The 16270-nt window shown below is 42.7% G+C and overlaps 1 protein-coding gene across 2 annotated transcripts in view; it reads right to left on the bottom strand.

Annotated features, from left to right (window-relative positions):
- The window catches only part of LOC132402587 (interferon-inducible GTPase 5-like), a 28667-nt gene extending 14199 nt beyond the window's left edge, over positions 1-14468 (bottom strand). The window contains exons 1-2 of one of the 2 annotated variants that reach the window (XM_059985481.1): positions 14388-14468; positions 5463-5567 (exon numbers count right to left, since the gene is read on the bottom strand). The gene's annotated coding sequence lies outside the window, so the exon portion shown is untranslated. Of the gene's footprint in view, positions 1-5462; positions 5568-13634; positions 13701-14387 lie in introns of those variants that run through there. The other variant, XM_059985482.1, reaches the window with a different exon arrangement.
- Positions 14469-16270: the final 1802 nt, after the last annotated feature.

Genomic DNA, 16270 nt, shown 5'->3' with positions numbered 1-16270 from the left:
ACACGAGTGAACATGGATAGAGAGGGACTCTTTGTGGGGACACGCGATGCACCTAAGCCACCAAAGATGCAGTTTTATAGGCAGGACAGTAATGGGAGAAATAGCAAAGTGAATAGCAGGGACTATAGAAGAGACAAGTCCAATGATATATGCTGCAAGTGTGGGAGGAAGGGACACTGGGCTCGGGAGTGTAGAAGTACCCTTCGTGGGGAACCTTCCCGAGCAATGGGCGCCATCGGTGGAGGGCCCCTCCTTTACCCATAATCACCCATTCTCGACAGAATAGGGTAGCCAGGAGGGCCGGCGGTACAGGGGGTGGCATCATCACTTTCCCAAGACTCTGAAACGGAAACTATGGTACCATTAAAAATAGGAGGCATCCATTTACGAGCCTTGGTGAATTCTGGAGCTACACTGACCTCTGTACCCTGCCCCCTGGGATTACCCTTGAGTCATAACAGGGTGGTAACCGTGGGGATAGCAGAGATCCCGTTATCAGAAGCTCTGTCAAAAAGTGTCACCCTATCGCTGGGAGACAACATTATTGCAGTCCTCAAGGCATGTATATGGACATACCCTCACATCGTACCCATCAGTTGGTCTCGCTGCTCCATATGTTCGAGAGTAAAACCGAACCCATACCGTATTGTTGGCAACTGTCTGGCAATCCTTTCACTGTAAAAATATGCCGTGTGAAGCAGGAGTTAGACAATATGACGCCGTCACTCCCTGTAGAGGTGGTACGAGCACTGCTGGAGGTAGTGCAATATCACAGTCGATTGTGTTGCACGGCATGGTACACCTTACAAGGTGATCCCGACTATCAAAAATAGGCGTCCGTTTATGAGGGCCAGAAGATGCAAGTACACCCAGAATCCTTCTGGGCCAGAAGGATTAGGCGTCCCAGTACATCTTTCTGAAGAGCAGCTAGTGCTGTACCACACTGAAAAGTCTGAGCCTCATCTAACTCTTACAGTACGACCCCCTTATCAGGAAAAGCAGATGAGACCGGACCGATGATTAAACGTTTGCAATCCAGCCCGGTAGTGAGGAGTGTAGGAAATTTTGAACGGTACGGATCGGAAGACGGCAGAATATACCTGCGCAGGATCTCCTGGTCGCTGGAGGAACCTGCGGCTGAATTTCAGTGGCAGCAGCCCCCCCCTTACCAACTGATTGCAGGGGGCCTGCGGCACTAGACACAGTGGCCACCAAATTATGGGCTCTCCACAGAACTCACGTAGGCCAAGCAACCTCTGCAAAGGACCATCATGTACTGTTGAGGAAGAATGCGGTACCGCCCTGTGTCAGACAGCACCGGTTGGCCCTGGAGGCAGAGGAGGGCATAGTGCCTGTAATAGACTCCTTGCTAGAACAAGGGGTCCTCAAGCCTACAGTCAGCCTGTGCAATACACAAATATTGCCCATACCCAAAGTGCGGAGACCCAATGAATGGCGTTTTGTGCAGGATTTGCGAGCCATAAACCACATTGTTATTCCTATAGCCCCTATCGTACCGGACGTCACCACAATACTTTCCTCCATTCCACCGGAGGGCACTACATACACTGTAATTGACTTGTGCTCCGTTTTCTTCTCCATACCACTGCACACTGATAGCCAGTACTTATTTGCATTTACCTACAAGGGACAACGGTATACTTGGACTCGTTTACCTCAGGGGTGCCCTGAGAGCCCAGCAGTCTATGCTGCTGCCACCAAGTATGACTTGGATGAATGCCACCTAGAAGGGAATTCCACACTGATACAGCATGCTGATGACCTGCTGGTGGCACCTTCTACCCTGCCTGAGTGCGTGCAAGTCTCTCTAGTAGTACTCCAGTTCCTAGCAGAACGGGGTCATCAAGTACCCAGGGCTAAATTGCAATTCTGCTAGCCCCACATGCAGAACCTGGGCTTCACACTGAAGGCGGGCCCTCAGGAAATTGGACCGGATAGAATACAAGCCATTCTGCAGAGGACACCCCCGAAGACCAAGGAGGTGGTTCTCTCCTTCCTAGGAACAGTGGGGTACAGCCGACAATGGATAAGTGAATATCGGACGTATGACGCCGTCTTAAGATCTGCTGCCACCAAGGTACAGAGTGCAATTAAAGGCAAAGCACAATAGGTTTATACAGCTATAACTGCTGAATAAGCACTTGAGTATGATAATCTGAAACTGCACATATTGAAGGCATATGAGTTAGTTCCGGATGCATATAGAGAAAGATTCAGAAATTTTAAGAAATCTGTGGCAAAAAACTTAAGTGGAATTTGCCTATGATAAAGCTGTGTGTTTTAAGAGATGGGTTTCCTCTAAAAATGTAAATGGGGACTATAATAAATTGAAAGAGCTGATTTTAATGGAGGAATTTAAAAAGAGCATCCCTGTTGAAGTAAAGACATACTTAAATGAGAGAGACACTGCTACATTGCAGGACTTTGCTAATTTAGCTGGTGAGTATGCTTTAATCCACAAGAATAAATTTCCTCAGGGCAGAACTTTTAAAAGGAAAAATAACACAATGAATCAAGATAAACCAGAAATTAAATCAGAAGTTAGTGAGAAAGGCAAGGAGGAATGAGAACCTGTGAAGAAAAGACCATTTGGTCCCATTTGTAATTATTGTAAGAAACCTGGTCATGTAATAGCTAACTGTTTTCGACTGAAGAGGAAGGAGAAGGAAGTAGTCCGAGATGCTTGTGTGGAACATACTGAAACACCTGCAAATCCACAGGGTTTGATAAACACAAATGAAGTTTTGTTAGAGTCTGACCAAGTTAGGAAGGGATATGATCATTTTGTAACTGAATGGATTGTATCCTTGAAAAAAGGATCTACTCCTGTGCCAATAAAAATCCTTAGGGATACTGCAGCTTCTTAATCACTGATGTTAGACAGTGTGTTACAGTTTAATTATGAGTCTGATACTGGTGAGGAAAATTATATATGAGATGTTGGGAGTGCCCTTCTGCCTGTACATTTGCATAAAGTAAATTTAAGGTCAGGTTTAGTTACAGGACTTGTTAAAGTAGGACTATAACCTAGCTTACCTGTGAAAGATATTTCTTTATTGTTAGGCAATGACTTGGCAGGTGGACAAGGTTTTCCTGATGTGCATTTGACAACAGAGTCAGAGGAACCAAGGATGGATTCTAACACAAATTCTTCCTGTGTGTAAATCGAGCTATGGCTAAAAAGTTTGATGTGTAGAATGAGGTTGTTGCCCATGACTGTTCAACTCAGGATTTGAGTTTTGAGAATGTGTCAGAAACTTTCTTACCTTCATTGATCAAGATTCTTGGAGTAAGTCTGACCATGAAGATTTATCTCTGTCTCGGAAGGAGATGATAGCAGAGCAGAGTAGAGACCCTGAGATTATCAAATTAAAAGAACAAGCTCTACCAAATAGTGAAATTGATAAGGGGCCAGTAGGATATTATTTTGAGAAAGGAGTGTTGATGAGGAAGTGGAGACTGCCTACAATTCCTGCAAGTGATGAATGGAATATTTTTCACCAGGTAGTTGTTCCTAAAGTTTATCGAAATGAGATTTTAACTTTAGCCCATAGTGTGCCCTTGGGTAGACCTCAAGGGGTGAGGAAAACTGTGGATAAGATTTTGAAATATATTTACTGGCCTGGTTTGAGAAAAGATATGGCGATATTTTATAGAATGTGTCATACTTGCCAAATTGTGGGTAAACCAAATCAAATTACTCCAATGGCTCCACTGCAACCTATTCCAGCATTCAGTGAACTGCTTTCTAAAATTATTATAGATTGTGTAGGTCCATTACCAAAAACAAAAACTGGTTATCAGTACTTGTTGACTACCATGTGCACTGCGTCTAGGTTTCCAGAGGCAGTACCACTTAGGAATATAACAACTAAAACTGTAACAAAGGTTCTTATAAAATTCTTTACTTATTTTGGGTTGCCTAAGGAAATACAATCCAATCAAGGCAGTAATTTTATGTCTGGATTGTTTCAACAGATAGTTTATAAATTGGGAGTTAAGCAAATCACTTGGTCTGCATACCATCCAGAATTGCAAGGTGCCTTGGAGAGGTTTCATTCTACCCTCAAGACTATGATTAGATGTATTGTGTGGAAAACAAAAATAATTGGGATGAGGGTATACACTTCTATTTGCAGTAAGGGGGTCGGTACAGGAATCATTAGGTTTCATTTGAACTTGTATTTGGGCAGAGAGCTAGAGGACCTTTAGCCTTATTAAAAGAACAATGGATTAATAGAGAGGTACACACTGATTTGTTGGACTATGTTTTAAAATTTAAGGACAGGTTACGTAAAGCTTGTAGCTTAGCCAGGGAAAATTTAAAATTGGCTCAGGGGAAAATGAAAACCTGGTACGATAAAGAAGCTAGAATGAGGACGCTTAAGCCTGGAGATAATGTGCTGGTTCTTTTCCCAGTGCAAACAAATCCTTTACAAGCTAAATTTCATGGTCCTTATGAAATTCTGTCTAAAATTAACAATGTGGATTATGTGATAAAACTCCAGATCCTAGAAGGCCAAAACAACTTTGCCAGATAAATATGATAAAACCATATTATGAGAAGCAGTCTGCTACTGTGACTGTTGTGGTTGATAGTAATGAGTCTGATCTCCCTGGGAACATAATAGATGATTCATCTGAAACTCATTCTAAACCCAACATTGTTTCTGTCAGATTAGCAAATTCAACCATTCTGGAAAATGTTGATGAAAACTTAGCACATTCACAGCCAGAGCAGAAGCAGCAGATGAAGCAATTAATTTTTAAACATAAGAATTTATTTCCAGACGTTCCTAGATGGACCACAGTAGCTTCACATGATGTAGATGTTGGAGATGCCAAACCCATTAAACAACATCCATATAGGATGAACATGGAAAAATGTGAACTTGATGAGAACGAATTAAGTTAAACATATGTTAGAGAATAATGTTATTAGACCTTCTAACTCAAATTGGAATTCACCTTGTGTTATGGTGCCTAAATCAGATGGTAGTATTCGGTTTTGTATGGACTACAGAAAGGTGAATGCTGTGACGAAAACAGATGCATATCCAATTCCTAGAGTAGATGATTGTGTAGATAAAGTTGGAAAAGCAAAGTTCCGTACAAAGATTGATTTATTGAAAGGGTATTGGTGTGTTCCATTAATGGATAGAAGTAGAGAGATTTCTGCATTTGTAACTCCATCTAGGTTATATGAATATAATGTTCTTCCATTTTGGATGAAGAATGCCCCAGGTATTTTCCAGCTGATGATTAACTCTGTGATTCAGGGTTTAAAGGATACAAATGCTTATATTGATGATTTAGTGACAAGAAATGATACTTGGGAAGCACACATTACTGCGGTGGAGAAATTATTTGAAAGACTTTAAAAAGCTAATTTCACTATTAATTTAGCTAAAAGTGAATTTGGACAAGCCACTGTGACTTACCTTGGTTATGTTGTGGGTCAAGGTAAGGTAGCTCCTGTTCAGGCAAAAGTTCAGGCAATGCTAGAGATCCCCACTCCAACTGGAAAAAAGACTCTCAGAAGATTCCTGGGAACGGTAGGATATTATCAAAAATTTTGTTAGAATTTTGCTAATTTTACCCTTCCATTAACTAACCTTTTGCAGAAGAATGTGAAGTTTGTGTGGACAGTACCTTGTCAGCAAGCATTTGAAAAATTGAAAACTATGATATGTCAACAACCTGTGCTCAAAGCACCTGACTTTGAAAAACCTTTTTCATTAGCTGTGGATGCTAGTGATGAGGCTGCAGGAGCAGTATTAATGCAAAGGAATGAGGGTGATGAGGTTGATCATCCAATAGCTTACTTTTCTAAGAAATTTAATGAGCATCAAAGAAACTATTCGACAATAGAAAAGGAACCGTTATCTCTTGTTGTAGCCTTAGAACATTTTAATATCAATAGACAATAGGTGCAGAAGTAGACCATTCGGCCCTTCGAGCCTGCACCACCATTCTGAGATCATGGCTGATCAACTACTATCAATACCCAGTTCCTGACTTGTCCCCATATCCCTTGATTCTCCTAGCCATAAGATACTTATCTAGCTCCTTCTTGAAAGCATTCAGAGAATTGGCCTCCACTGCCTTCCGAGGCTGTGCATTCCGGACCCCCACAACTCTCTGGGAGAAGAAGTTTTTCCTTAACTCTGTCCTAAATGACCTACCCCTTATTCTCAAACCGTGCCCTCTGGTGCTGGACTCTCCCAGCATCTGGAACATATTTCTTACCTCTATCTTGTCCAATCTCTTAATAAACTTATATGTTGCAATCAGATCCCCTCTCAATCGCCTTAATTCCAGCATGTACCAGCCCAGTCTGTCTAACCTCTCTGCGTAAGACAGTCCGGACATCCCAGGAATTAACCTCATGAATCTATGCTGCACTTCCTCTACAGCCAGGATGTCCTTCCTTAACCCTGGAGACAAAAACTGTACACAATACTCCAGGTGTGGTCACACCAAGGCCCTGTACAAATGCAGAAGGATTTCCTTGCTCTTGTACTCAATTCCCTTTGTAATAAAGGCCAACATTCCACTAGCCTTCTTCACTGCCTGCTGCACTTGCTCATTCACCTTCAGTGACTGATGAACAAGGACTCCTAGATGTCTTTGTACTTCTCCCTTCCCTAGTTCTACACCGTTCTTACTCCCAAAGTGGATAACCTCACATTTATTCACATTAAACATTATCTGTCTACTCACTCAGCCTATCCAAGTCACCCTGAATTCTCCTAACATCCTCATCACATGTCACACTGCCACCCAGCTGAGCATCATCAGCAAACTTGATTACTCTAGCATCTTCCCCACCACCGATGTCAGGCTGACAGGTTGATAGTTCTCTGTTTTCTCCTTCCATCCTTTCTTAAAAAGTGGGATAACATTAGCCATTCTCCAATCCTCAGGAACTGATCCTGAATCTAAGGAACATTGGGAAATGATTACCAATGCATCCGCAATTTCCAGAGCCACCAAAGCACACTGCAATTTTGATGTGCATGTTGGTATAACTCAAAAGCCACTCATCATCTACACTGACTACACTAACACTGTTAGTGTTTCTGAGTAAGACGAAAAACAAAAATAGGTTATTAAATTGGAGTTTAATGTTACAGGAATACAATATTTTGAGAACATATTAAAGGCAAAGAAAATGTGATTGCTGATTGTCTATCTAGATGTTGAATGTACAATATAATTTTTTTATGGAGTGATATTTTATCATTTGTAACACTCCTACTGTAAGCTGTCAGATGCTGTATGATAATACTATGTATACTGTGTACATTGTAAAGTTTATACATTTGTCTTTTTCTTCTGTAAATAGTTAATTGTTAAAATTTTGTTCTTGACAGATCTTTTTCTGGAGGGAGGTGTTACGTACCTGTGGGTATCTTGCGCCTCTCACATGACCATGATGTAATTGAGGCTATGCTGGGCATGATGTAATGGTGTTGTATTAGTGGAGTAATGTAATTTTCCTGCCAATCAGAGATCATGTGATAGTTTTTTTTCAGCAGGGTATAAAAGGGGAACCCCTCCCTGTGACGCAGGGCAGTTCGTGGTTGAATTTATTGAACTTATTGAATTTTTTGAAACCTTATTGAATTTTTTGAAGAAGTTATGAGGAATGTTGACGAGGGTAAGGCAGTGGATGTAGTCTATATGGACTTCAGCAAAGCCTTTGACAAAGTTCCATATGGAAGGTTAGTTAAGAAGGTTCAGTCGTTAGGTATTAATGCTGGAGTAATAAAATGGATTCAACAGTGGCTAGATGGGAGATGCCAGAGAGTAGTGGTGGATAATTGTTTATCGGAATGGAGGCCAGTGACTAGCGGGGTGCCTCAGGGATCTGTTTTGGGCCCAATGTTGTTTGTAATATACATAAATGATCTGGATGATGGGGTGGTAAATTGGATTAGTAAGTATGCCGATGATACTGAGGTAGGAGGTGTTGTGGATAATGAGGTGGGTTTTCAAAGCTAGCAGGGAGATTTATGCCAGTTAGAAGAATGGGCTGAATGTTGGCAGATGGAGTTTAATGCTGAGAAGTGTGAGGTTCTACATTTTGGCAGGAATAATCCAAATAGAACATACAGGGTAAATGATAAGGCATTGAGGAATGCAGTGGAACAGAGAGATCTAGAAATAACAGTGCATAGTTCCCTGAAGGTGGAGTCTCATGTAGATAGGGTGGTGAAGAAGGCTTTTGGAACGCTGGCCTTTATAAATCAAAGCATTGAGTACAGAAGTTGGGATGTAATGTTAAAATTGTACAAAGCATTGGTAAGGCCAAATTTAGAATATTGTGTGCAGTTCTGGTCACCGAATTATAGGAAAGATATCAATAAATTAGAGAGAGTGCAGAGACGATTTACTAGGATGTTACCTGGGTTTCAGCACTTAAGTTACAGAGAAAGGTTGAACAAGTTAGGTCTCTATTCATTGGAGCGTAGAAGGTTGAGGGGGGATTTGATAGAGGTATTTAAAACTTTGAGAGAGATAGATGGAGTTGACGTGAATAGGCTGTTTCCATTGAGAGTAGGGGAGATTCAAACGAGAGGACATGATTTGAGAGTTAGGTGGCAGAAGTTTAAGGGAAACATGAGGGGGTATTTCTTTACTCAGAGAGTGATAGCTGTGTGGAATGAGCTTCCTGTAGAAGTAGTAGAGGCCAGTTCAGTTGTGTCATTTAAGGTAAAATTGGATAGGTATATGGACAGGAAAGGAGTGGAGGGTTATGGGCTGAATGCAGGTAGGTGGGACTAGGTGAGATTAAGAGTTTGGCACGGACTAGGAGGGCCGAGATGTCCTGTTTCCGTGCTATGATTGTTATATGGTTATATGTTATATGGTTATATGGTTAATTTGTTCAGTGACTCCGTTCTGCTGCATATTTGATGTTATGATGCAGTTTTGTTTTACAGTGGAGTTTTATTTTCTGCCCTAAGTCTCAAAGGTTATTGCCAGGAGTTTTACTACAATACTGCCAGTTCAGTCCAGTCTGAGAGTGAAGACTTATCGAAGTTCAGGAAGCTGGAGGATTGAGGAACGTTGATTTCGGCGATAAACAGGTTCAACTTTATTTAATCTTTGTATAAGTAATTAGTAACTTGTGTCCAAGATAGCTCCCTGCATTTCTGAAAGCAGAAAGAGTGGGACGCAGAGTTTCACCAAGGAAAGGTCAATGCCTTTAAGCCATTTTATTTCCTTCAATCGTAAATCCCTCAGCAAAGCATACTTCGGCTGGGATCAGCAGTAATGTCATGAAAGAGGATTATATTACTTCAAGGAAAGTCTCCTAACTGACTGTAAATCATTTTGAACTTCTTGTAATTCTACTTTAAAGAACTGTGTGTACGCATTTCTCGCTCTAAGAGCTGTTCGAGCTTTCGTATCACAGCTGACTTCCGGTTAAGTTGGTTGTTTGTTTACTTTTGGTTTTTTTTTAGCAGTGTTTAATAAATGTTATAAAAAACTGGTTTCAATTCTATATTCATTGCTGCTGAATCATAACACAGTTCTTTTCACACTCTCACCACTTAGAGTAGAGAAATTTCCCCTCATATTCCCTTAAAATATTTTGCTTTTCATCTGAATCTATGAACTCTAATTCGGGACTCACCGACTCAGAGGGGACATATCAAACAACATTTGCCCTTCCTAATTCTGTTGGATTATCATTCAATCTGCTGCACTCCAGGGAATCAATTTCTTCCCTTTTCAACTTTGCCTTTAAACCAGGTCCTGAAGTACTGCCAAAATCATTGTAAAATTTCTCTGCACGCTTTTGATCTTATTGATGTCCTTCCTGTAGGAAGATGACCTATAAATGAGGCTTCTAACCTTCAATGTCAATACAACATCCTAACTTCTGTACTCATAACTTTGATGAATGGAGACCAATGTTCCAAAAGTTCTCTTTTGGACACTATCTACATATTGTTATGAAGGATGAACAGCTCTGATGGGCAGAAGGGTGCAGAGTTGCCCATGTTCCCTCCCCCCCCCCCAGAGAATCACAAACCGTTACTGTTGCAATGCTGCTCATGAGAGAGAGAGAGCTGGTAAAGAAAACATGCAAGAACATCTGCTACAGATAAGAGAGAGAGATAAGAGAGGGGAGGGAGACTTGTTGATTCATTGTATTATGACTTCTGAGAGACTTATGGCTTCTGAGAGGGTTATTTATCTTATACCATTCTGTTCATTAACATTCCTCAGTGGACAGCTGGAGTGGGCTGGTTTGATGGACACAGCCATTCAAAATTGATTGACAACTGAGACCCCGTGAGTAGTGATAAAAGTCAGGTCTGGAGAGACATACCAGGAGAAACACTATTGAGCACTGAATGAGTGTTGGAACCCATAGGAAGGTGTGGGGCATCGGAGACTGAACACAGTGTTATAGCAGGGCCGGTGGGGGCTTGTGTGTGTGTCCACTCATGCCAGAGTGACGGGCCCACCACAGAAAAACGGTCTAGCTAAAGGACAGAGGGGTCATAACTGAATGGCCACAACAATGATACGACGGATCAAGAACGTAAAGGAAGGTTTGCCTGACTATAGTTGTTACATCTCGCTCGCTCGCTCTCTCTCCAACGATTACAACACAACAACCATATCTACCTCAGCACGTATGAACTGAACTGAACTTTATATCTTTATATGACAGTTCATTATCCCCCAAACATCGATAGAGCTTGTTTATTATTGCTTATTATTATTCCCACACTTCAACGTTTATTATTACTAACGTGTATTATCTATATATTTGCATTATTGATATAGATTTGCTTATTTTACTAATAAACACTTCTGAATATAGTACCTCCAGACTCCAACGGATTCTTCTTTCTCTGCTGGTTAGACACCCAGTTACGGGGTACGTAACAGTATGATGCCACTTTCAAGGTATTATGGATCCCATTGATGTTCTATTCCTAACCTAGTTCGTCCCCCCAAAGCGTAACACTTCGCACTTGTCTGGTTCAGCTTCCATATTCTAACTTCCTGCCCAATCTTCCCAGCTGGTCGAAATCTCGCTGCAAGCTTTGATATCTTTCCTGCCCGTCCACTACGCTACCAAACAACAAAACACACACAAAATGCTGGTGGAACACAGCAGGCCAGGCAGCATCTATAGGGAGAAGCGCTGTCGACGTTTCGGGCCGAGACCCTTCGTCAGGACTTCAGACGCTTCCAAACGCTTCTCCCTATAGATGCTGCCTGGCCTGCTGTGTTCCACCAGCATTTTGTGTGTGTTGTTGTTTGAATTTCCAGCATCTGTAGATTTCCTCCTGTTTGCACTACGCTACCAATCTTGGTTTCATCCGCATATTTGCTGAACTGGTTACCACATTACGGTCTAGATAATCAAAAAGCAACAACGGGCGCAGCAGGATCCCGGGCAGCACCGGATGAGTCCGACCGGGGTGATGGGCTGGTAGTGATGCTGACTGGGATTGGCTCTGAGAACACCTACACTCTCGACCGCTGCGACAAACAACATCTCGCGGTGGCATAGCATTTCAACTTCAAATCACATTCGCACTCTGCTATAGCTATCCACAGCTTCCTCTACTGCCATAATGAGCCAAACACAGGTTGGTGGTGCAAAGTCATTTTCCGTCGCAGTAGTCCCCAACCTGCTGTCATGGACGTCGAATTCTCTAAGTTAAGCTCAGTTACTGTATCCTCCTCCTTTGTCTCCGCTGGATGCCATAGTCCTCTTAATCCTTCTCAATCCCTTCTCATCCTCACAACCAGATCATCACGCTCCTCACGTTTACTACGTTCTTCCCTTTATTAAATGCTTCACCGTCCTCTCCTAACATAATCCTTCCCCTTTCCATCTATCAGCCCCTTGCTTCTTACATGATTATGTCTTATCACCTTTCCCTTCCAACCAGCTTTCCTTCAGCTGGACTCAACTATCACCTGTCAATTTGTACTCCGCACCCTCATCCATAATTTATGCTGGCTTCTACCTTTGTTCTTTCCACTGCCGATGATGGGCCTCGCCCTGAAACCTCGATTCCTCATTTCCCTCATTAGATGCAGCCTGATCTTCTGAGTCCTTCCAGCATTTTAATTGTATTGCTACTACCTGTTGTCTATGGGGTTGTTTCAGGTGTCCTGTCAATTCGAATCCTAGGACCAAATTTGGTAATATTCAGTCAATCGCTACGAAACTATCGCAAAATTCAACAATTTACCTGGGCAGCGTTCAGTTTCCTTGCAGTATCACGGTTGCTACAATCGGGGGTCTATAGGGTTAGTGGCAGAAATCTCGTCAGTTTCAAATCCAGACAAAAATTAAAAATACTCGGTAACGTGGTCGGAAACTCGTAAAAATAAAAACATTTCACCTGTGTAGAGTTCAGTTTCCCTGCTGTATCACGCATATTTACAAGAATGGTTTAGAATGACGCTTAACGCTGCCAATACAGGATGAAATTAATTTTGGCCACTCTCTGGATAAACATAGAACAGAAAATATTGCAGACTCTTGGCCCCCGTTGCCACGCCCATCCTTTAGCCTAAGTAACACCAATCCTAAAATGAATCTAACCCTTCCCCAAGATGCGCACTATATTGTCTTCATCAATATCCCAATCTAGAGTCTCTTAAATGTCCCTAAAGTATCTGCCTCAGCCAGCACCCCGGAAGTGCGTCCCATGTACCCATCACTCTGTGTAAAAGTCAAATGTATTTACCCCTCCCCCAAACCAATACTTTTCCCCAATGACTTTAAAACTATGCCTTCTCCGATTAGCCTTTACCACACCTGGCAAACAATGCCAACTATCCGCTACATCCGTGTATTTTTTTCATCTTACGCAATTCTGTCAAATCTCCTCTCATCCTCCCTCGCTCCAAAAAAAAAGCAACCCTATCTTGCTCAAATTTTTTTGGCAGGGCATGTTGAGGGAGAGTCCTGGTATTTTTAATCAGCAGCCTATCAAAACCTTACACATCCATCCGATAATGAGGCGACCGAAACTAAAAACAATACTGCAAGTGTGCTGTGATGAGAGAGAAATTATCTCATGTTGCTGGGCGTTGTGACTCACCTAGCTCCCTCCTCTCAAATTTATCACCCAGACAAGCCCCAGTAACCCCAACACATTCACTGGGAGCGCAGGCCATGCCAGAGTGGTGGCACGGCGAGAGGAGCGGTCATAATTTCACCAGTCCAAAGGGTGAGCGGTATCAGGGGAGAAGGACAGAAGCTACAAAGATCTCCCAAACTGGAAATAATGAGGACTGATGGATCTCCAGCCTTTGACAGGGGTCTGTAGTGGAGGACACAGGGCAATCAGAGGTCCACAGCATTGGTCGCTGATAGCTCGTCAGCTTGAAAATGTCGGAGAACATTTGGCGCTTGTCAGAAAGTTGCTCAAAATCTAATACAAACAAAAGGTGGTATGTGCTGAATTGTTGCAGTGATCTTAATCCAAAACGAAACTAATTCTACGCACTCTCCGAATAACAGCTGAATTACCCCAAAACACACCACTGCGTGATGGGCGCTGTCACACTGCAACTGAAATACCCTCAAATTCATCCACACAGACCGACCACCGTACCGTTAGTCTCAGGTGAACTCCAAGGAAAAGCAACTACTTCCTTAGACAGCCTGTTCCCAGAGTGGGCAATGACCATTCACGCGCTGCGGAGTCTAATTTCAAATAGATCTCAGCTCGGGGCTCCGCCCGACAGAGGGAGGCAGACCCCGGCTGCACAGCGCAAAGTAAAATTAACTCAGAGGTAGGAATCAAGGGGAAAAAGAGCAGATCAGACAGAGGAGCTTCCGGCACTGGGAGAGATCCACAGTGGCGACACTATACAGGGAAAGACGTGTTCCTTTCTAAAGTCCGTGAACCCCCTTTGGAGAACACTTTTTCCCCCAAAACCACTACATTAGCTTACATTCGAGAAGTTGGTTCGTGATACAGCGACATCCCAGCTTCTAGATGGAATTCCCCTCACTCTCACAGGGAGACACAACATTGCCTCTGGAATTGGTGGTGGAGACCCTGCAAGATCCGCTCACTGAATTGTTTCACTAGATCATTATTTCAGCATCGAAAGAAGTCCGGGCCACTGGGGGAGCAGAAGAAGGTGGGGGAGGGGAACAAATGCAGGACCAGCAAACGAACAGACAGACCGGACTATCAGAAAGCTCAAGGTCTTGGCTAAGTAGTCCTTAAGAGAAGATCCATCTGAATAAGACAGTGAACGGTGTCGGTCAGATACGTAACGGCAGTGTGAAGCCTTGGACAAATTTTTGGGCGACTCGGTAAAATGTTCTGAAACTGGTGCAGATATAAACGATTTACCTGGGGTTCCTGCAGTGTCTCTGTTGGACCGAGAATGAAGCAGGTGCGTTGTTCACCGCTCTCAATCCGGAATGAAACGACATCTGGACACTCCCTGAAATTTATATGGGTTATTTTAGGACACGCCCTGTAATCCACAAACATTTCATTACATATTAGCCCCAATGGACAGTTCACCTACTGTCCGGTCTAACTTGAAATACTTGAAAATGAAGGTTAGATCGTGGCTCTAACCTTCAGAGTAAGGAAGGGAATGGCTGCACTGTAGCAACCTTAGGGGCAAACAAAAGAGAACAACAGAACTGGCAACTGGAAGAATTAACAGGCTGAATAGACAAAGGAGACAGTGTGGTGAACTATGTGCCTGTCTGGACACGCCCCCTGCTGACTGCTCCTGTGGCTCCTCCCACAGGCCCCTGTATAAAGGCGATCTGAGGCCTGACGCTCGGCCTCAGTCTCCAGGACATAGTATGATGGACACTCACTCCTGGTTCCTTCTTCCAGTCAATAAAAGCCGATATCTCGCTTTACGTCTCAGTGTGAGTTATTGATGGTGCATCAGACAGCAGATGTTGTTTCTTTGGATTTTTAGAAATCCTTGACAAAGTGGCTCACATGAAGCTACTAAACACTATAAAAGTCCATAGTTTTGCAGGTAACACACAAGAACTGGATAGGAAATTGGCCGACAGACAGGAGCAAAATTGATAGCGTGTGGACGATGGGGGGTGGGGGGGGGGAAGGAAATGAGTCGTTTTTGGTTGACTGCTTGTGTCCCGTGGGGGTCGGTGTAGTGACTGATTCCTTTCACTTCCTACATCAAAATGCCATGTCACCTCTACCTTACAGTGTCACTTCTACATTACAGTCCCACTCTTACATTACCGAACTAACCCTACATTACAGTGTCACTCCTTGTTTTGGAAATTTGACCATAGTCAGGTGAAAAGAATACTCGCCTCCTGAGCCGCGTTTCATGCTTTATTTTACTTGGTACCAAGGAGAAAGGGGGCTAAACTCTACCAGCTCCCGACTCTACTCTCCTGTTATAATGACATCCTTTTATATACAGTTCAGCACAGTAACAGCAGATGTATTATAATATATCCAATCACTGTATAGAAATATTACTACACTCTAACAATATGTTAGCATTCACTAAAAAAAAACTTGGAGTGAAATAAGCAGTTACGAGTTAAACTAACTTGCAGAGCTCAGCACGTTAGTTTCTCTTTCTGAGGTCACAGCAGATGACCCATACTTTAACTCACAAGGGTTTTCTTTTTGCACACAAAGGACTTTGGTTTGCAGTGTTTGTTGTCCCTAGTCACGTAGCTAATTAAAGCCTTTTTCTTCCATACTCCTATCTTACAGAGTCACCACCTATGTCACCATGTCACTCCTACATTTAAGTGCCAACCCTACATTACCATGTCACTCCTACATTTTTTTATATATACAAAATATCTTTATTACAAATTCAGTGTTATATATACAGAACAGTGACTAACACAGTTACTGCAGTACAAATTCACAATACACATTAAACTTAAATGTTTCCATCTCTGTCAATGGTGGCAATAATCCCCATTTGGAGCCCAATGGTCCTGGAACACCTCTGTGGTCACCGTGGACTGTGCATGTTCCCTTTACATTACGGTGTCACTCATGCATTACCCTGTCGCCACCTACGTTACCACCCCACTCCTACATTACAGTGTCACTCCTACAATCCAATATTACTCCTACATTACCGTGCAACTCTTACAGTAAATTGCTATCGCTATATTACCATGTCACTTCTACATTACAGTTTCAGTCCTACATTACAGTGCCACTCTGACATTACCAAGTCACCCCTACATTACAGTGTCACTCCTACA

Source organism: Hypanus sabinus, chromosome 12 (assembly GCF_030144855.1).
Source record: "Hypanus sabinus isolate sHypSab1 chromosome 12, sHypSab1.hap1, whole genome shotgun sequence".
Classification (NCBI taxonomy): domain Eukaryota; kingdom Metazoa; phylum Chordata; class Chondrichthyes; order Myliobatiformes; family Dasyatidae; genus Hypanus; species Hypanus sabinus.
Note: the sequence above shows the minus strand (reverse complement) of the source record. Positions and strands in the feature narration are given on the sequence as shown.